Raw genomic sequence first — 21,667 nt, 5'->3', positions numbered from 1 at the left:
TCGTGTCGTTACTGTCTAACAATTGTGTATTGTTACTAATCTAACTTTTAAGTTGTGTTGTATTGATAAGTTGGAATGGCTGGAAGGAATGATGCTGCAATGGCTGCCGCAATGCAAGCGATGGCACAAGCTGTGCAGAACTTGCCAAATGATGGTGGTGATGCTGGATCACGTAGCTTGGCGACTTTTCAGAGAGAGAATCCGCCGGTGTTTAAAGGGAAGCATGATCCAGATGCAGCCTTGGGATGGTTGAAAGAGATTGAGAGAATCTTCCGTGTTATGGATTGCACTCCAGCTCAGAAGGTTCGGTATGGTACTCACATGCTAGCAGTCGAAGCTGATGACTGGTGGCTAGAGACTCACGAGAGGTTGACCGTGGCAGGTGAAGACATTACTTGGGATGTATTCCGTAGGGAATTCCTGAGAAAGTATTATCCGGAAGATGTCCGTGGTAAGAAGGAAATCGAGTTCCTTGAGCTGAAGCAAGGAAACATGTCTGTCACTGATTATGCTGCAAAATTTGTGGAGCTGTCCAAATTTTATCCTCATTACACTGGTGCTGGTGCTGAATTTTCAAAGTGCATCAAGTTTGAAAACGGACTGCGCTCTGAAATTAAGAAGGCTGTTGGGTATCAGAAGATACGCATTTTTACTGAATTGGTTGATAGCTGCAGGATATTTGAGGAAGACAATAATGCTCATTACAAGGTTGTCAGTGACCGCAAGGGAAAGCAGCATCAAAACCGTGGCAAGCCGTATGATGCCCCAGTGGGAAAAGGGAAACAAGGAGCTGCTCCGGCTCAGAGGACTAGTAGGGGAGGTGCTCCTGCTGGTATAGTTTGCTTCAAATGTGGTCAGGCTGGTCATAAGAGTAATGTATGCACTGCTGAAGTAAAGAGGTGTTTTCGCTGTGGTAAGACTGGTCATGCAATAGCTGATTGCAAGCACAAGGAAATGATTTGTTTTAATTGTGGCGAAGAAGGGCATATTGGAAGCCAGTGTCATAAGCCAAAGAAATCTCAGACTGGGAAGGTGTTCACATTGACCGGAACTCAAACCTCCTGTGAGGACAGACTTATCCGAGGTACATGTTTCATAAATGGTACTCCTTTAATTACTATTATTGATACCGGTGCTACCCACTGTTTTATTTCTGCTAACTGTGCTCGAAGACTGGGTTTAAAATTGTCCGCTTTGAATGGTGAATTGATTGTTGAGACCCCAGCTAAGGGATCAGTAACTACTTCTTTGGTATGTTTAAAATGTCCTTTGTCGATCTTCGATAAAGATTTCTATGTTGATTTAGTATGTTTGCAGTTGGATGGGATGGACGTAATTCTTGGTATGAACTGGTTAGAGTATAATTATGTTCATATAAATTGTCATCATAAGTCGGTGAGGTTTTCCACTCCTGAAGAGGAAGGAGTTGACTTATTACCTTTCCGAGAATTGCGAAAATTGATGAAAGAGGGAGCTCAGATGTTTTCCTTGATGGCGACGTTGTCGGTTGAAAGTAAAGCTAAGATAGAGGAACTGTTAGTGGTGAAAGAATTCCCTGAAGTTTTTCCTGATGAAATTCCTAGTGTGCCGCCAGAAAGGGAAGTTGAATTCACTATTGATCTGGTACCTGGTACTAGGCCTGTTTCGATGGCACCGTATAGAATGTCGGCATCTGAATTGTGTGAATTAAAGAAGCAATTGGAAGACTTACTTGAGAAGAAGTTTATAAGACCAAGTGTGTCGCCGTGGGGAGCTCCAGTGTTGCTAGTAAAGAAGAAAGAGGGTAGTATGAGGCTTTGTATTGATTATAGACAATTGAATAAAATAACAATCAAGAATAAGTATCCACTACCGAGGATAGATGATTTGATGGACCAATTAGTGGGTGCTTGTGTGTTCAGTAAAATTGATTTGAGATCGGGCTATCATCAGATCAGAGTGAAAGATGAAGACATCCAGAAGACAGCGTTCAGAACTCGGTATGGACATTATGAGTATTCTGTGATGCCTTTCGGTGTGACTAATGCGCCGGGAGTATTTATGGAATACATGAATCGTATTTTCCATACTTATCTGGATCATTTTGTGGTAGTATTTATTGACGATATTTTGATTTACTCTAAGTCCGAAGAAGAGCACAAGGAACATTTGAGATTAGTATTGGAGGTTTTGAAAGATAAGAAATTGTATGCGAAGCTGTCCAAGTGTGAGTTTTGGTTAAGAGAAGTCAGTTTTCTCGGCCATGTAATTTCAGGAAAAGGTATTGCTGTAGATCCTTCCAAGGTAGAAGCTGTATTACAATGGGAAACTCCTAAGTCGGTTACCGAGATTAGAAGCTTTTTGGGATTAGCTGGATATTATAGAAGATTTATTGAAGGATTTTCTAAGTTAGCACTCCCGTTGACTAAATTAACTTGCAAAGGTAAAGCTTTCGTGTGGGATGTTCAGTGCGAAGAGAGTTTTAATGAATTAAAGAGGAGATTGACGTCGGCGCCGGTTTTGACTTTGCCAAATCCGGGGGAACCGTTTATAATTTACTGTGATGCTTCATTGATGGGTTTGGGAGGTGTGCTCATGCAGAATAATAAAGTAATTGCTTATGCGTCGCGACAGTTGAGAATTCATGAAAAGAACTATCCTACGCATGATCTTGAACTTGCTGCTGTAGTGTTTGCGCGAAAACTTTGGAGGCATTACCTTTATGGTTCCAGATTCGAAGTTTTCAGCGATCATAAAAGTTTAAAGTATCTATTTGACCAGAAAGAGCTGAACATGAGACAACGTAGGTGGTTCGAATTGCTTAAGGATTATGATTTCGGTTTGAATTATCATCCAGGAAAAGCAAATGTCGTGGCCGATGCTTTAAGTAGAAAGACCTTGCATGTGTCAGCAATGATGATTAAGGAGTTGGAACTAATTGAGCAATTTCGGGATATGAGTTTGGTTTGCGAAGTAACACCGCAGAGTGTGATGCTAGGAATGCTAAAGATTAATAATGATTTTATGGATAGTATCCGAGAGGCACAAAAGTTGGATGTGAAATTAGTAGATATCCTTAATCGTTGTGGTCAATCAGGGAAAAGTGACTTTAAGGTTGATGCGAGAGGTGTGTTGAAATTAGGGGAAAGAATTTGCATTCCTGACGACGCGATTTTGAAGAGAAGTATTCTAGAGGAGGGTCATAGAAGCAGTTTGAGTATTCATCCAGGAGCTACTAAAATGTATCAGGATTTAAAGAAATTATTTTGGTGGCCCGGAATGAAAGAAGATGTGGCTCGTTTCGTGCATGCGTGCTTAACTTGTCAGAAGTCGAAGATTGAGCATCAGAAGCCTGCTGGGTTGATGCAACCGTTGGAAGTTCCAGAATGGAAATGGGATAGCATTTCTATGGACTTTGTAACGGGGCTGCCTGCTACCTTACGAGGGCATGATTCGATTTGGGTGATCGTTGATAGGCTCACGAAGTCGGCTCACTTCATACCTATTAACATCACTTACCCAATTGCGAAGTTGGCAGAGATTTACATTCGAGTAGTTATAAAGTTGCATGGTGTTCCTCTGTGTATTGTGTCGGACAGAGATCCGAGGTTTACATCGGGATTTTGGAAAAGTTTGCAAGATTCGTTGGGATCTAAGTTGAGGTTGAGTTCGGCATATCATCCTCAAACTGATGGCCAAACTGAGAGGACTATTCAGTCATTGGAAGATTTACTGAGAGCTTGTGTTCTTGAACAAGGAGGTTCGTGGGACACTTATCTTCCATTGATCGAGTTCACATACAATAATAGTTACCATTCTAGCATCGGAATGGCGCCTTTTGAAGCATTATATGGTCGTAGATGTAGAACTCCGTTGTGTTGGCACGAATCTGGTGAGAGTGTAGTACTTGGACCAGAGTTAGTTCGAGAAACTACCGAGAAAGTGAAGTTTATCCGGGAGAAGATGAGAGCTTCTCAGAGTAGGCAGAAGAGTTACCATGACAAGCGGAAGAAGGATTTAGAATTTCAAGCTGGTGACCATGTGTTTTTGAGAGTCACGCCTGTGACCGGAGTTGGGAGGGCTTTGAAGTCTAAAAAGCTCACTCCTCGCTTCATTGGTCCGTATCAAATCTTAGAACGAGTTGGAAAAGTTGCTTATCGGATGGCATTACCACCTAATCTTTCGAATTTGCATGATGTATTCCATGTATCGCAGCTTCGGAAGTATATCTCAGATCCGTCTCATGTGGTTAGTATGGATGATGTGCAAGTGCGAGATAATTTAACAGTAGAGACAAAGCCTGTACGAGTTGAAGATCGTGAAACAAAGATTCTTCGAGGAAAAGAGATTGTGTTGGTTAAAGTCGTTTGGTTGGGAGCTGCGGGCGAAAGCATGACATGGGAACTTGAGAGTCGGATGAAGGAGTCTTATCCGGAGTTATTTGCTTGAGGTATGTTTTCGAGGACGAAAACTCTTTTAGTAGGGGAGAGTTGTAACACCCCGAATAAAATAAGAGAATTATTTAAATTAAGTTAATAATATATTTATTAATTTAATTAAAATAAATTGAATTATTGGATTATTATTATTTTATTAATTGGAATAATAATTAGTGGAAAATATATAAGTTGGAATAAGAGGAAAAGGGTTTTTTTTGGTTGGTAAAGAATTTTCACGTGAAGCAGAGAAGCGGCTGAAAGGTGAAAAGTGGAGAAAGAGCAAAGGTTGAAGAACGGAAAAGCTTGAAGCTTAGAGATTGCCGGATTATCTCAGGTAAGGGGGGTTTATCGTCGTTTAATGGGTATTATAGATTAACATGTCATGGGTAGTGAGAAACCGTTGAATTGGCCCTAATTGGGATGTTGCATGCTGAGAAATTGTGTTGGATGAGTTGTGTTAATACTGTAATTGAATCGGTAATTGTGTGAGTCGTGATTTCCCGATAGTGTAGCTTTTTACGGAAATTGAATCGGAGGTCCGGAAGTCCTCCAACGGCGGAAAATGCGGAAACTCTGCATTCTGCCTTGTGTTAGCGCAGGAACTGCTGTTTTGTCTGCGTTAACCGGTTAACCCAGGGCGTTAACCGGTTAACACTGTTATGTTGTGTGGAAATGTGCTGTTTGGCCTGCGTTAACCGGTTAACCCAGGGCGTTAACCGGTTAACACTGTTGCGTTTTGCCAGAAAATGTGTTCTGTCCTGCGTTAACCGGTTAACCCAGGGCGTTAACCGGTTAACACTGTTGGAAATTAGAAAAATTTGATATTTTAATGTTGTGAACCTAATTGGTGATCGGCCTACTATAATTAATTGTGATGAGTAATTTTGTTGAACTGATGTTATGAAACGCTGATACAAGTATGTTGCTGAGTTGTCCCGTTTACGGAAAGTTGTTGAAAATACTGAGTTGTAGGCTTGGTGAGCCAAAGTTGATTTTAAGTTGATTTTTGTTGAGAGCGTTGTTGTGTTGATATTATTATTATGTTGTCGACAGTTTAGAGTCGTGTATGCCATGTACATTCATATGCATTAAGTCGGAGCGTTGCTCACACCACTTTGGCCTGGATTGGCAAATTTTAAGTTGAAAGTTGAAGGCTTATGCCTTGATGCCCACTAAAATGGCAATGATTTTAAGTTGGGAGTTTTACTCCGAATGGTACCACATGCATGACGAGTCGAGTCTCATTAGAGTTGCATTATGTTGGTTTGTTGTATGTGTATCAGTGGTATTGATCTTGAGTATGTATATGAGTTGTGTTGATATTGGGTGATTAATGAGTTAAATTACTTAACATAACATGATAAATTATAATGTTTGTTATATCGATTGAGGAACTCACCCTTACAACTATTTTTCAGGTAACGAGCAGTGAGTGAGTAGAAGCTAGTGCTTGGAGTCTAGTGTAGTCTCCGTTGTGGGTCATGCTCTGATAGATGTAACATCGGGACGGGATGTTTTAATTGTTTATTGTCGGTTGTTGAACTATTTTTCATGTAATATGTTATACGTTTTAATTGGTTGACATAATTTCTATCCGCTGCGTATTTTTGAAATGTTTTATGGTTGATATAATAAAAGAGCATGACAGATGTTATTTTCGAAGATGTGACACCCTTGTTTTGTGTATTTACTCTGATATATACTTGTTGTTGTTATTAAATATTTGGGGTATTTTAGAAGGGTGTTACATAGAGCGCGTGGCTTTTAACCACGTGGTCGTGGGTTCGATCCCCACAGTCGGCGCATTCAATTTTTCTTTTAATATAACATAATTAACACATAGGTTTGTTTTTAACACTTGATGTAGGGGACATAGCAGAACATTGTTTCATGAATGAGGTGTAGGAGATCAACTCTTTGATTAGGCAAAACTAGTTATTTCCATTGATTATGTATAATCATGTCTATTACGATACATATTATCATTCTCACCTTTAGGTCTACATGGTAACACTATCTTGTATTGATGTTAAACCTTGTTTACTTGAGCACATATGACAATTTCTTTCCTTCTTGTTTAGATTATTCTTTCTTCTTGCTGAGGTAAAATGATCAGATTTTAAGTTTCGTTGAATCTTGTGTAGATGATAATTTGTCTTCCTCTAGGGAGATATGATCATTTCTTTGTCGCGGTGCATTTGAGCATTTAGAATTGAGGTCTAGATGGTAAAACTTGTCGACTAAGGCATAGATGATCATTTCTTCTATAGATGATCAAGTCTTTATTTTTTTTGTAGATGTTTACAAGTATTTTATATGCAAAAACAAAAACATTCAAATATTAAATTTTCATAATTAAATTTTTCTCATTGAAACTCTACAAATAAAAGTTATTGTTCTTCATAACAAATCTGGTTCAACACATTCCAATCATGTAACTACCATAGTAGACTTTGCTTATTATTTGTACATATTAAGTTATTTAACATTTTTCTTCTAAATAAATAACTATTCTAATTTTAGTAACTACACATATAAAAATTAGGATGCCCCTCTAATTACTCAATCATCCCATTTTTATTGACTTTGCTATCAAATGTATGATTGATACCTTTAATATGAGATCACAAACATTATAGTTATGTTTTTTAAACAGTTACATAAATGTATAATTATGAATGCTTGTTAACTTAATAAGTGTAAAAATTTTGAGCTAAAGATTTTGGAATGATTTGAAAGATTAATTGTAAAATTAATTTTGCGGTGGGATATATTTCATCCATGTTTCACTTCTCATGATATAATGCTATAAATGTGTTTTTGTAACAAAAAATCAATCCTTGATGTTCGGTGGATTAAATTATTTGTTGATTTAATAAGGTAGTACCTTCGTCTTTTATTATAAGTCGCTTTGCAAAAATATTTTGTACCACAATATAAGTTGTTTTATAATATCAATGAATGATTAATGTTATTTTCCCTATTATACCCAAACCTATTTATTACTCTCTCTCCTTTCAATTATGTCAATTTATTTTTCCAATATAATCAATGAAGGACAATTTTGTAAAACCCTTCATAATTTCTCTTTTTCATACCATAATTATTACATTTCTTAATACATGTGAAAAGTCAAAAACGACTTATAACAAAAAACAGAGGGAGTATTAATTATAGTGTTATGAAATAAAGGTTTTAAGATTTTTAAAACGTATATGACAAGTTTCTAAAATTGTTTTGGTAGAGATAAGATTTAAATTATTCCTAAAATGCATGAAACTTTTATGCTTTAAAGTTATACTATATTTGTTTATTTTGATTATACTCAATATGTAAGTTCAGGGCGCTACAAAATTTCTATAACTACATATAATAAGTATCGTATAGATTTTATGATTTAATCTTTATGATTTAAAATTTATTGATACAAAACTAAGTCATAATTCCATTTTTTTATTCAACCACTAAAATTAGCCGACTTAGCTCAGTGGTAGAGCGCGTGGCTTTTAACCACGTGGTCGTGGGTTCGATCCCCACAGTCGGCGCATTCAATTTTTCTTTTAATATAACATAATTAACACATAGGTTTGTTTTTAACACTTGATGTAGGGGACATAGCAGAACATTGTTTCATGAATGAGGTGTAGGAGATCAACTCTTTGATTAGGAAAAACTAGTTATTTCCATTGATTATGTATAATCATGTCTATTAGGATACATATTATCATTCTCACCTTTAGGTCTACATGGTAACACTATCTTGTATTGATGTTAAACCTTGTTTACTTGAGCACATATGACAATTTCTTTCCTTCTTGTTTAGATTATTCTTTCTTCTTGCTGAGGTAAAATGATCAGATTTTAAGTTTCGTTGAATCTTGTGTAGATGATAATTTGTCTTCCTCTAGGGAGATATGATCATTTCTTTGTCGCGGTGCATTTGACCATTTAGAATTGAGGTCTAGATGATAAAACTTGTCGACTAAGGCATAGATGATCATTTCTTCTATAGATGATCAAGTCTTTATTTTTTGTAGATGTTTACAAGTATTTATATGCAAAAACAAAAACATTCAAATATTAAATTTTCATAATTAAATTTTTCTCATTGAAACTCTACAAATAAAAGTTATTGTTCTTCATAACAAATCTGGTTCAACACATTCCAATCATGTAACTACCATAGTAGACTTTGCTTATTATTTGTACATATTAAGTTATTTAACATTTTTCTTCTAAATAAATAACTATTCTAATTTTAGTAACTACACATATAAAAATTAGGATGCCCCTCTAATTACTCAATCATCCCATTTTTATTGACTTTGCTATCAAATGTATGATTGATACCTTTAATATGAGATCACAAACATTATAGTTATGTTTTTTAAACAGTTACATAAATGTATAATTATGAATGCTTGTTAACTTAATAAGTGTAAAAATTTTGAGCTAAAGATTTTGGAATGATTTGAAAGATTAATTGTAAAATTAATTTTGCGGTGGGATATATTTCATCCATGTTTCACTTCTCATGATATAATGCTATAAATGTGTTTTTGTAACAAAAAATCAATCCTTGATGTTCGGTGGATTAAATTATTTGTTGATTTAATAAGGTAGTACCTTCGTCTTTTATTATAAGTCGCTTTGCAAAAATATTTTGTACCACAATATAAGTTGTTTTATAATATCAATGAATGATTAATGTTATTTTCCCTATTATACCCATACCTATTTATTACTCTCTCTCCTTTCAATTATGTCAATTTATTTTTCCAATATAATCAATGAAGGACAATTTTGTAAAACCCTTCATAATTTCTCTTTTTCATACCATAATTATTACATTTCTTAATACACGTGAAAAGTCAAAAACGACTTATAACAAAAAACGGAGGGAGTATTAATTATAGTGTTATGAAATAAAGGTTTTAAGATTTTTAAAACGTATATGACAAGTTTCTAAAATTGTTTTGGTAGAGATAAGATTTAAATTATTCCTAAAATGCATGAAACTTTTATGCTTTAAAGTTATACTATATTTGTTTATTTTGATTATACTCAATATGTAAGTTCAGGGCGCTACAAAATTTCTATAACTACATATAATAAGTATCGTATAGATTTTATGATTTAATCTTTATGATTTAAAATTTATTGATACAAAACTAAGTCATAATTCCATTTTTTTATTCAACCACTAAAATTAGCCGACTTAGCTCAGTGGTAGAGCGCGTGGCTTTTAACCACGTGGTCGTGGGTTCGATCCCCACAGTCGGCGCATTCAATTTTTCTTTTAATATAACATAATTAACACATAGGTTTGTTTTTAACACTTGATGTAGGGGACATAGCAGAACATTGTTTCATGAATGAGGTGTAGGAGATCAACTCTTTGATTAGGCAAAACTAGTTATTTCCATTGATTATGTATAATCATGTCTATTAGGATACATATTATCATTCTCACCTTTAGGTCTACATGGTAACACTATCTTGTATTGATGTTAAACCTTGTTTACTTGAGCACATATGACAATTTCTTTCCTTCTTGTTTAGATTATTCTTTCTTCTTGCTGAGGTAAAATGATCAGATTTTAAGTTTCGTTGAATCTTGTGTAGATGATAATTTGTCTTCCTCTAGGGAGATATGATCATTTCTTTGTCGCGGTGCATTTGACCATTTAGAATTGAGGTCTAGATGGTAAAACTTGTCGACTAAGGCATAGATGATCATTTCTTCTATAGATGATCAAGTCTTTATTTTTTTGTAGATGTTTACAAGTATTCTATATGCAAAAACAAAAACATTCAAATATTAAATTTTCATAATTAAATTTTTCTCATTGAAACTCTACAAATAAAAGTTATTGTTCTTCATAACAAATCTGGTTCAACACATTCCAATCATGTAACTACCATAGTAGACTTTGCTTATTATTTGTACATATTAAGTTATTTAACATTTTTCTTCTAAATAAATAACTATTCTAATTTTAGTAACTACACATATAAAAATTAGGATGCCCCTCTAATTACTCAATCATCCCATTTTTATTGACTTTGCTATCAAATGTATGATTGATACCTTTAATATGAGATCACAAACATTATAGTTATGTTTTTTAAACAGTTACATAAATGTATAATTATGAATGCTTGTTAACTTAATAAGTGTAAAAATTTGAGCTAAAGATTTTGGAATGATTTGAAAGATTAATTGTAAAATTAATTTTGCGGTGGGATATATTTCATCCATGTTTCACTTCTCATGATATAATGCTATAAATGTGTTTTTGTAACAAAAAATCAATCCTTGATGTTCGGTGGATTAAATTATTTGTTGATTTAATAAGGTAGTACCTTCGTCTTTTATTATAAGTCGCTTTGCAAAAATATTTTGTACCACAATATAAGTTGTTTTATAATATCAATGAATGATTAATGTTATTTTCCCTATTATACCCATACCTATTTATTACTCTCTCTCCTTTCAATTATGTCAATTTATTTTTCCAATATAATCAATGAAGGACAATTTTGTAAAACCCTTCATAATTTCTCTTTTTCATACCATAATTATTACATTTCTTAATACATGTGAAAAGTCAAAAACGACTTATAACAAAAAACGGAGGGAGTATTAATTATAGTGTTATGAAATAAAGGTTTTAAGATTTTTAAAACGTATATGACAAGTTTCTAAAATTGTTTTGGTAGAGATAAGATTTAAATTATTCCTAAAATGCATGAAACTTTTATGCTTTAAAGTTATACTATATTTGTTTATTTTGATTATACTCAATATGTAAGTTCAGGGCGCTACAAAATTTCTATAACTACATATAATAAGTATCGTATAGATTTTATGATTTAATCTTTATGATTTAAAATTTATTGATACAAAACTAAGTCATAATTCCATTTTTTTATTCAACCACTAAAATTAGCCGACTTAGCTCAGTGGTAGAGCGCGTGGCTTTTAACCACGTGGTCGTGGGTTCGATCCCCACAGTCGGCGCATTCAATTTTTCTTTTAATATAACATAATTAACACATAGGTTTGTTTTTAACACTTGATGTAGGGGACATAGCAGAACATTGTTTCATGAATGAGGTGTAGGAGATCAACTCTTTGATTAGGCAAAACTAGTTATTTCCATTGATTATGTATAATCATGTCTATTAGGATACATATTATCATTCTCACCTTTAGGTCTACATGGTAACACTATCTTGTATTGATGTTAAACCTTGTTTACTTGAGCACATATGACAATTTCTTTCCTTCTTGTTTAGATTATTCTTTCTTCTTGCTGAGGTAAAATGATCAGATTTTAAGTTTCGTTGAATCTTGTGTAGATGATAATTTGTCTTCCTCTAGGGAGATATGATCATTTCTTTGTCGCGGTGCATTTGACCATTTAGAATTGAGGTCTAGATGGTAAAACTTGTCGACTAAGGCATAGATGATCATTTCTTCTATAGATGATCAAGTCTTTATTTTTTTGTAGATGTTTACAAGTATTCTATATGCAAAAACAAAAACATTCAAATATTAAATTTTCATAATTAAATTTTTCTCATTGAAACTCTACAAATAAAAGTTATTGTTCTTCATAACAAATCTGGTTCAACACATTCCAATCATGTAACTACCATAGTAGACTTTGCTTATTATTTGTACATATTAAGTTATTTAACATTTTTCTTCTAAATAAATAACTATTCTAATTTTAGTAACTACACATATAAAAATTAGGATGCCCCTCTAATTACTCAATCATCCCATTTTTATTGACTTTGCTATCAAATGTATGATTGATACCTTTAATATGAGATCACAAACATTATAGTTATGTTTTTTAAACAGTTACATAAATGTATAATTATGAATGCTTGTTAACTTAATAAGTGTAAAAATTTTGAGCTAAAGATTTTGGAATGATTTGAAAGATTAATTGTAAAATTAATTTTGCGGTGGGATATATTTCATCCATGTTTCACTTCTCATGATATAATGCTATAAATGTGTTTTTGTAACAAAAAATCAATCCTTGATGTTCGGTGGATTAAATTATTTGTTGATTTAATAAGGTAGTACCTTCGTCTTTTATTATAAGTCGCTTTGCAAAAATATTTTGTACCACAATATAAGTTGTTTTATAATATCAATGAATGATTAATGTTATTTTCCCTATTATACCCATACCTATTTATTACTCTCTCTCCTTTCAATTATGTCAATTTATTTTTCCAATATAATCAATGAAGGACAATTTTGTAAAACCCTTCATAATTTCTCTTTTTCATACCATAATTATTACATTTCTTAATACATGTGAAAAGTCAAAAACGACTTATAACAAAAAACGGAGGGAGTATTAATTATAGTGTTATGAAATAAAGGTTTTAAGATTTTTAAAACGTATATGACAAGTTTCTAAAATTGTTTTGGTAGAGATAAGATTTAAATTATTCCTAAAATGCATGAAACTTTTATGCTTTAAAGTTATACTATATTTGTTTATTTTGATTATACTCAATATGTAAGTTCAGGGCGCTACAAAATTTCTATAACTATATAATAAGTATCGTATAGATTTTATGATTTAATCTTTATGATTTAAAATTTATTGATACAAAACTAAGTCATAATTCCATTTTTTTATTCAACCACTAAAATTAGCCGACTTAGCTCAGTGGTAGAGCGCGTGGCTTTTAACCACGTGGTCGTGGGTTCGATCCCCACAGTCGGCGCATTCAATTTTTCTTTTAATATAACATAATTAACACATAGGTTTGTTCTTAACACTTGATGTAGGGGACATAGCAGAACATTGTTTCATGAATGAGGTGTAGGAGATCAACTCTTTGATTAGGCAAAACTAGTTATTTCCATTGATTATGTATAATCATGTCTAGTAGGATACATATTATCATTCTCACCTTTAGGTCTACTTGGTAACACTATCTTGTATTGATGTTAAAACTTGTTTACTTGAGCACATATGACAATTTCTTTCCTTCTTGTTTAGATTATTCTTTCTTCTTGCTGAGGTAAAATGATCAGATTTTAAGTTTCGTTGAATCTTGTGTAGATGATAATTTGTCTTCCTCTAGGGAGATATGATCATTTCTTTGTCGCGGTGCATTTGACCATTTAGAATTGAGGTCTAGATGGTAAAACTTGTCGACTAAGGCATAGATGATCATTTCTTCTATAGATGATCAAGTCTTTATTTTTTTGTAGATGTTTACAAGTATTCTATATGCAAAAACAAAAACATTCAAATATTAAATTTTCATAATTAAATTTTTCTCATTGAAACTCTACAAATAAAAGTTATTGTTCTTCATAACAAATCTGGTTCAACACATTCCAATCATGTAACTACCATAGTAGACTTTGCTTATTATTTGTACATATTAAGTTATTTAACATTTTTCTTCTAAATAAATAACTATTCTAATTTTAGTAACTACACATATAAAAATTAGGATGCCCCTCTAATTACTCAATCATCCCATTTTTATTGACTTTGCTATCAAATGTATGATTGATACCTTTAATATGAGATCACAAACATTATAGTTATGTTTTTTAAACAGTTACATAAATGTATAATTATGAATGCTTGTTAACTTAATAAGTGTAAAAATTTTGAGCTAAAGATTTTGGAATGATTTGAAAGATTAATTGTAAAATTAATTTTGCGGTGGGATATATTTCATCCATGTTTCACTTCTCATGATATAATGCTATAAATGTGTTTTTGTAACAAAAAATCAATCCTTGATGTTCGGTGGATTAAATTATTTGTTGATTTAATAAGGTAGTACCTTCGTCTTTTATTATAAGTCGCTTTGCAAAAATATTTTGTACCACAATATAAGTTGTTTTATAATATCAATGAATGATTAATGTTATTTTCCCTATTATACCCATACCTATTTATTACTCTCTCTCCTTTCAATTATGTCAATTTATTTTTCCAATATAATCAATGAAGGACAATTTTGTAAAACCCTTCATAATTTCTCTTTTTCATACCATAATTATTACATTTCTTAATACATGTGAAAAGTCAAAAACGACTTATAACAAAAAACGGAGGGAGTATTAATTATAGTGTTATGAAATAAAGGTTTTAAGATTTTTAAAACGTATATGACAAGTTTCTAAAATTGTTTTGGTAGAGATAAGATTTAAATTATTCCTAAAATGCATGAAACTTTTATGCTTTAAAGTTATACTATATTTGTTTATTTTGATTATACTCAATATGTAAGTTCAGGGCGCTACAAAATTTCTATAACTATATAATAAGTATCGTATAGATTTTATGATTTAATCTTTATGATTTAAAATTTATTGATACAAAACTAAGTCATAATTCCATTTTTTTATTCAACCACTAAAATTAGCCGACTTAGCTCAGTGGTAGAGCGCGTGGCTTTTAACCACGTGGTCGTGGGTTCGATCCCCACAGTCGGCGCATTCAATTTTTCTTTTAATATAACATAATTAACACATAGGTTTGTTTTTAACACTTGATGTAGGGGACATAGCAGAACATTGTTTCATGAATGAGGTGTAGGAGATCAACTCTTTGATTAGGCAAAACTAGTTATTTCCATTGATTATGTATAATCATGTCTATTAGGATACATATTATCATTCTCACCTTTAGGTCTACATGGTAACACTATCTTGTATTGATGTTAAACCTTGTTTACTTGAGCACATATGACAATTTCTTTCCTTCTTGTTTAGATTATTCTTTCTTCTTGCTGAGGTAAAATGATCAGATTTTAAGTTTCGTTGAATCTTGTGTAGATGATAATTTGTCTTCCTCTAGGGAGATATGATCATTTCTTTGTCGCGGTGCATTTGACCATTTAGAATTGAGGTCTAGATGGTAAAACTTGTCGACTAAGGCATAGATGATCATTTCTTCTATAGATGATCAAGTCTTTATTTTTTTGTAGATGTTTACAAGTATTCTATATGCAAAAACAAAAACATTCAAATATTAAATTTTCATAATTAAATTTTTCTCATTGAAACTCTACAAATAAAAGTTATTGTTCTTCATAACAAATCTGGTTCAACACATTCCAATCATGTAACTACCATAGTAGACTTTGCTTATTATTTGTACATATTAAGTTATTTAACATTTTTCTTCTAAATAAATAACTATTCTAATTTTAGTAACTACACATATAAAAATTAGGATGCCCCTCTAATTACTCAATCATCCCATTTTTATTGACTTTGCTATCAAATGTATGATTGATACCTTTAATATGAGATCACAAACATTATAGTTATGTTTTTTAAACAGTTACATAAATGTATAATTATGAATGCTTGTTAACTTAATAAGTGTAAAATTTTGAGCTAAAGATTTTGGAATGATTTGAAAGATTAATTGTAAAATTAATTTTGCGGTGGGATATATTTCATCCATGTTTCACTTCTCATGATATAATGCTATAAATGTGTTTTTGTAACAAAAAATCAATCCTTGATGTTCGGTGGATTAAATTATTTGTTGATTTAATAAGGTAGTACCTTCGTCTTTTATTATAAGTCGCTTTGCAAAAATATTTTGTACCACAATATAAGTTGTTTTATAATATCAATGAATGATTAATGTTATTTTCCCTATTATACCCATACCTATTTATTACTCTCTCTCCTTTCAATTATGTCAATTTATTTTTCCAATATAATCAATGAAGGACAATTTTGTAAAACCCTTCATAATTTCTCTTTTTCATACCATAATTATTACATTTCTTAATACATGTGAAAAGTCAAAAACGACTTATAACAAAAAACGGAGGGAGTATTAATTATAGTGTTATGAAATAAAGGTTTTAAGATTTTTAAAACGTATATGACAAGTTTCTAAAATTGTTTTGGTAGAGATAAGATTTAAATTATTCCTAAAATGCATGAAACTTTTATGCTTTAAAGTTATACTATATTTGTTTATTTTGATTATACTCAATATGTAAGTTCAGGGCGCTACAAAATTTCTATAACTATATATAATAAGTATCGTATAGATTTTATGATTTAATCTTTATGATTTAAAATTTATTGATACAAAACTAAGTCATAATTCCATTTTTTTATTCAACCACTAAAATTAGCCGACTTAGCTCAGTGGTAGAGCGCGTGGCTTTTAACCACGTGGTCGTGGGTTCGATCCCCACAGTCGGCGCATTCAATTTTTCTTTTAATATAACATAATTAACACATAGGTTTGTTTTTAACACTTGATGTAGGGGACATAGCAGAACATTGTTTCATGAATGAGGTGTAGGAGATCAACTCTTTGATTAGGCAAAACTAGTTATTTCCATTGATTATGTATAATCATGTCTATTAGGATACATATTATCATTCTCACCTTTAGGTCTACATGGTAACACTATCTTGTATTGATGTTAAACCTTGTTTACTTGAGCACATATGACAATTTCTTTCCTTCTTGTTTAGATTATTCTTTCTTCTTGCTGAGGTAAAATGATCAGATTTTAAGTTTCGTTGAATCTTGTGTAGATGATAATTTGTCTTCCTCTAGGGAGATATGATCATTTCTTTGTCGCGGTGCATTTGACCATTTAGAATTGAGGTCTAGATGGTAAAACTTGTCGACTAAGGCATAGATGATCATTTCTTCTATAGATGATCAAGTCTTTATTTTTTTGTAGATGTTTACAAGTATTCTATATGCAAAAACAAAAACATTCAAATATTAAATTTTCATAATTAAATTTTTCTCATTGAAACTCTACAAATAAAAGTTATTGTTCTTCATAACAAATCTGGTTCAACACATTCCAATCATGTAACTACCATAGTAGACTTTGCTTATTATTTGTACATATTAAGTTATTTAACATTTTTCTTCTAAATAAATAACTATTCTAATTTTAGTAACTACACATATAAAAATTAGGATGCCCCTCTAATTACTCAATCATCCCATTTTTATTGACTTTGCTATCAAATGTATGATTGATACCTTTAATATGAGATCACAAACATTATAGTTATGTTTTTTAAACAGTTACATAAATGTATAATTATGAATGCTTGTTAACTTAATAAGTGTAAAAATTTTGAGCTAAAGATTTTGGAATGATTTGAAAGATTAATTGTAAAATTAATTTTGCGGTGGGATATATTTCATCCATGTTTCACTTCTCATGATATAATGCTATAAATGTGTTTTTGTAACAAAAAATCAATCCTTGATGTTCGGTGGATTAAATTATTTGTTGATTTAATAAGGTAGTACCTTCGTCTTTTATTATAAGTCGCTTTGCAAAAATATTTTGTACCACAATATAAGTTGTTTTATAATATCAATGAATGATTAATGTTATTTTCCCTATTATACCCATACCTATTTATTACTCTCTCTCCTTTCAATTATGTCAATTTATTTTTCCAATATAATCAATGAAGGACAATTTTGTAAAACCCTTCATAATTTCTCTTTTTCATACCATAATTATTACATTTCTTAATACATGTGAAAAGTCAAAAACGACTTATAACAAAAACGGAGGGAGTATTAATTATAGTGTTATGAAATAAAGGTTTTAAGATTTTTAAAACGTATATGACAAGTTTCTAAAATTGTTTTGGTAGAGATAAGATTTAAATTATTCCTAAAATGCATGAAACTTTTATGCTTTAAAGTTATACTATATTTGTTTATTTTGATTATACTCAATATGTAAGTTCAGGGCGCTACAAAATTTCTATAACTATATATAATAAGTATCGTATAGATTTTATGATTTAATCTTTATGATTTAAAATTTATTGATACAAAACTAAGTCATAATTCCATTTTTTTATTCAACCACTAAAATTAGCCGACTTAGCTCAGTGGTAGAGCGCGTGGCTTTTAACCACGTGGTCGTGGGTTCGATCCCCACAGTCGGCGCATTCAATTTTTCTTTTAATATAACATAATTAACACATAGGTTTGTTTTTAACACTTGATGTAGGGGACATAGCAGAACATTGTTTCATGAATGAGGTGTAGGAGATCAACTCTTTGATTAGGCAAAACTAGTTATTTCCATTGATTATGTATAATCATGTCTATTAGGATACATATTATCATTCTCACCTTTAGGTCTACATGGTAACACTATCTTGTATTGATGTTAAACCTTGTTTACTTGAGCACATATGACAATTTCTTTCCTTCTTGTTTAGATTATTCTTTCTTCTTGCTGAGGTAAAATGATCAGATTTTAAGTTTCGTTGAATCTTGTGTAGATGATAATTTGTCTTCCTCTAGGGAGATATGATCATTTCTTTGTCGCGGTGCATTTGACCATTTAGAATTGAGGTCTAGATGGTAAAACTTGTCGACTAAGGCATAGATGATCATTTCTTCTATAGATGATCAAGTCTTTATTTTTTTGTAGATGTTTACAAGTATTCTATATGCAAAAACAAAAACATTCAAATATTAAATTTTCATAATTAAATTTTTCTCATTGAAACTCTACAAATAAAAGTTATTGTTCTTCATAACAAATCTGGTTCAACACATTCCAATCATGTAACTACCATAGTAGACTTTGCTTATTATTTGTACATATTAAGTTATTTAACATTTTTCTTCTAAATAAATAACTATTCTAATTTTAGTAACTACACATATAAAAATTAGGATGCCCCTCTAATTACTCAATCATCCCATTTTTATTGACTTTGCTATCAAATGTATGATTGATACCTTTAATATGAGATCACAAACATTATAGTTATGTTTTTTAAACAGTTACATAAATGTATAATTATGAATGCTTGTTAACTTAATAAGTGTAAAATTTTTGAGCTAAAGATTTTGGAATGATTTGAAAGATTAATTGTAAAATTAATTTTGCGGTGGGATATATTTCATCCATGTTTCACTTCTCATGATATAATGCTATAAATGTGTTTTTGTAACAAAAAATCAATCCTTGATGTTCGGTGGATTAAATTATTTGTTGATTTAATAAGGTAGTACCTTCGTCTTTTATTATAAGTCGCTTTGCAAAAATATTTTGTACCACAATATAAGTTGTTTTATAATATCAATGAATGATTAATGTTATTTTCCCTATTATACCCATACCTATTTATTACTCTCTCTCCTTTCAATTATGTCAATTTATTTTTCCAATATAATCAATGAAGGACAATTTTGTAAAACCCTTCATAATTTCTCTTTTTCATACCATAATTATTACATTTCTTAATACATGTGAAAAGTCAAAAACGACTTATAACAAAAAACGGAGGGAGTATTAATTATAGTGTTATGAAATAAAGGTTTTAAGATTTTTAAAACGTATATGACAAGTTTCTAAAATTGTTTTGGTAGAGATAAGATTTAAATTATTCCTAAAATGCATGAAACTTTTATGCTTTAAAGTTATACTATATTTGTTTATTTTGATTATACTCAATATGTAAGTTCAGGGCGCTACAAAATTTCTATAACTATATATAATAAGTATCGTATAGATTTTATGATTTAATCTTTATGATTTAAAATTTATTGATACAAAACTAAGTCATAATTCCATTTTTTTATTCAACCACTAAAATTAGCCGACTTAGCTCAGTGGTAGAGCGCGTGGCTTTTAACCACGTGGTCGTGGGTTCGATCCCCACAGTCGGTGCATTCAATAGGTTTGTTTTTAAGACTTGATGTAGGGGACATAGCAGAACATTGTTTCATGAATGAGGTGTAGGAGATCAACTCTTTGATTAGGCAAAACTAGTTATTTCCATTGATTATGTATAATCATGTCTATTAGGATACATATTATCATTCTCACCTTTAGGTCTACATGGTAACACTATCTTGTATTGATGTTAAACCTTGTTTACTTGAGCACATATGACAATTTCTTTCCTTCTTGTTTAGATTATTCTTTCTTCTTGCTGAGGTAAAATGATCAGATTTTAAGTTTCGTTGAATCTTGTGTAGATGATAATTTGTCTTCCTCTAGGGAGATATGATCATTTCTTTGTCGCGGTGCATTTGACCATTTAGAATTGAGGTCTAGATGGTAAAACTTGTCGACTAAGGCATAGATGATCATTTCTTCTATAGATGATCAAGTCTTTATTTTTTGTAGATGTTTACAAGTATTCTATATGCAAAAACAAAAACATTCAAATATTAAATTTTCATAATTAAATTTTCTCATTGAAACTCTACAAATAAAAGTTATTGTTCTTCATAACAAATCTGGTTCAACACATTCCAATCATGTAACTACCATAGTAGACTTTGCTTATTATTTGTACATATTAAGTTATTTAACATTTTTCTTCTAAATAAATAACTATTCTAATTTTAGTAACTACACATATAAAAATTAGGATGCCCCTCTAATTACTCAATCATCCCATTTTTATTGACTTTGCTATCAAATGTATGATTGATACCTTTAATATGAGATCACAAACATTATAGTTATGTTTTTTAAACAGTTACATAAATGTATAATTATGAATGCTTGTTAACTTAATAAGTGTAAAAATTTTGAGCTAAAGATTTTGGAATGATTTGAAAGATTAATTGTAAAATTAATTTTGCGGTGGGATATATTTCATCCATGTTTCACTTCTCATGATATAATGCTATAAATGTGTTTTTGTAACAAAAAATCAATCCTTGATGTTCGGTGGATTAAATTATTTGTTGATTTAATAAGGTAGTACCTTCGTCTTTTATTATAAGTCGCTTTGCAAAAATATTTTGTACCACAATATAAGTTGTTTTATAATATCAATGAATGATTAATGTTATTTTCCCTATTATACCCATACCTATTTATTACTCTCTCTCCTTTCAATTATGTCAATTTATTTTTCCAATATAATCAATGAAGGACAATTTTGTAAAACCCTTCATAATTTCTCTTTTTCATACCATAATTATTACATTTCTTAATACATGTGAAAAGTCAAAAACGACTTATAACAAAAAACGGAGGGAGTATTAATTATAGTGTTATGAAATAAAGGTTTTAAGATTTTTAAAACGTATATGACAAGTTTCTAAAATTGTTTTGGTAGAGATAAGATTTAAATTATTCCTAAAATGCATGAAACTTTTATGCTTTAAAGTTATACTATATTTGTTTATTTTGATTATACTCAATATGTAAGTTCAGGGCGCTACAAAATTTCTATA

At 31.0% G+C, this 21,667-nt stretch overlaps 8 non-coding genes across 8 annotated transcripts; all 8 read left to right on the top strand.

Annotated features, from left to right (window-relative positions):
* The first annotated feature begins 7,891 nt into the window (after nt 1–7,891).
* TRNAK-UUU (transfer RNA lysine (anticodon UUU)) lies at nt 7,892–7,963 on the top strand. Its single transcript has one exon. It is a non-coding gene; the product is annotated as a tRNA-Lys (tRNA).
* A 1,667-nt stretch (nt 7,964–9,630) lies between these two features.
* On the top strand, nt 9,631–9,702 carry TRNAK-UUU (transfer RNA lysine (anticodon UUU)). Its single transcript has one exon. It is a non-coding gene; the product is annotated as a tRNA-Lys (tRNA).
* Nucleotides 9,703–11,370: 1,668 nt separating this feature from the next.
* Nucleotides 11,371–11,442, top strand: TRNAK-UUU (transfer RNA lysine (anticodon UUU)). Its single transcript has one exon. It is a non-coding gene; the product is annotated as a tRNA-Lys (tRNA).
* A 1,667-nt stretch (nt 11,443–13,109) lies between these two features.
* TRNAK-UUU (transfer RNA lysine (anticodon UUU)) lies at nt 13,110–13,181 on the top strand. The gene has a single exon. It is a non-coding gene; the product is annotated as a tRNA-Lys (tRNA).
* A 1,667-nt stretch (nt 13,182–14,848) lies between these two features.
* Nucleotides 14,849–14,920, top strand: TRNAK-UUU (transfer RNA lysine (anticodon UUU)). Its single transcript has one exon. It is a non-coding gene; the product is annotated as a tRNA-Lys (tRNA).
* Nucleotides 14,921–16,588: 1,668 nt separating this feature from the next.
* On the top strand, nt 16,589–16,660 carry TRNAK-UUU (transfer RNA lysine (anticodon UUU)). The gene has a single exon. It is a non-coding gene; the product is annotated as a tRNA-Lys (tRNA).
* A 1,668-nt stretch (nt 16,661–18,328) lies between these two features.
* On the top strand, nt 18,329–18,400 carry TRNAK-UUU (transfer RNA lysine (anticodon UUU)). The gene has a single exon. It is a non-coding gene; the product is annotated as a tRNA-Lys (tRNA).
* A 1,669-nt stretch (nt 18,401–20,069) lies between these two features.
* On the top strand, nt 20,070–20,141 carry TRNAK-UUU (transfer RNA lysine (anticodon UUU)). The gene has a single exon. It is a non-coding gene; the product is annotated as a tRNA-Lys (tRNA).
* The last annotated feature ends 1,526 nt before the right edge of the window (nt 20,142–21,667 follow it).

Source organism: Lathyrus oleraceus, chromosome 6, assembly GCF_024323335.1.
Source record: "Lathyrus oleraceus cultivar Zhongwan6 chromosome 6, CAAS_Psat_ZW6_1.0, whole genome shotgun sequence".
NCBI classification, from domain to species: Eukaryota; Viridiplantae; Streptophyta; class Magnoliopsida; order Fabales; family Fabaceae; genus Lathyrus; species Lathyrus oleraceus.
This window is presented reverse-complemented; position numbering and strand designations above follow the sequence as displayed.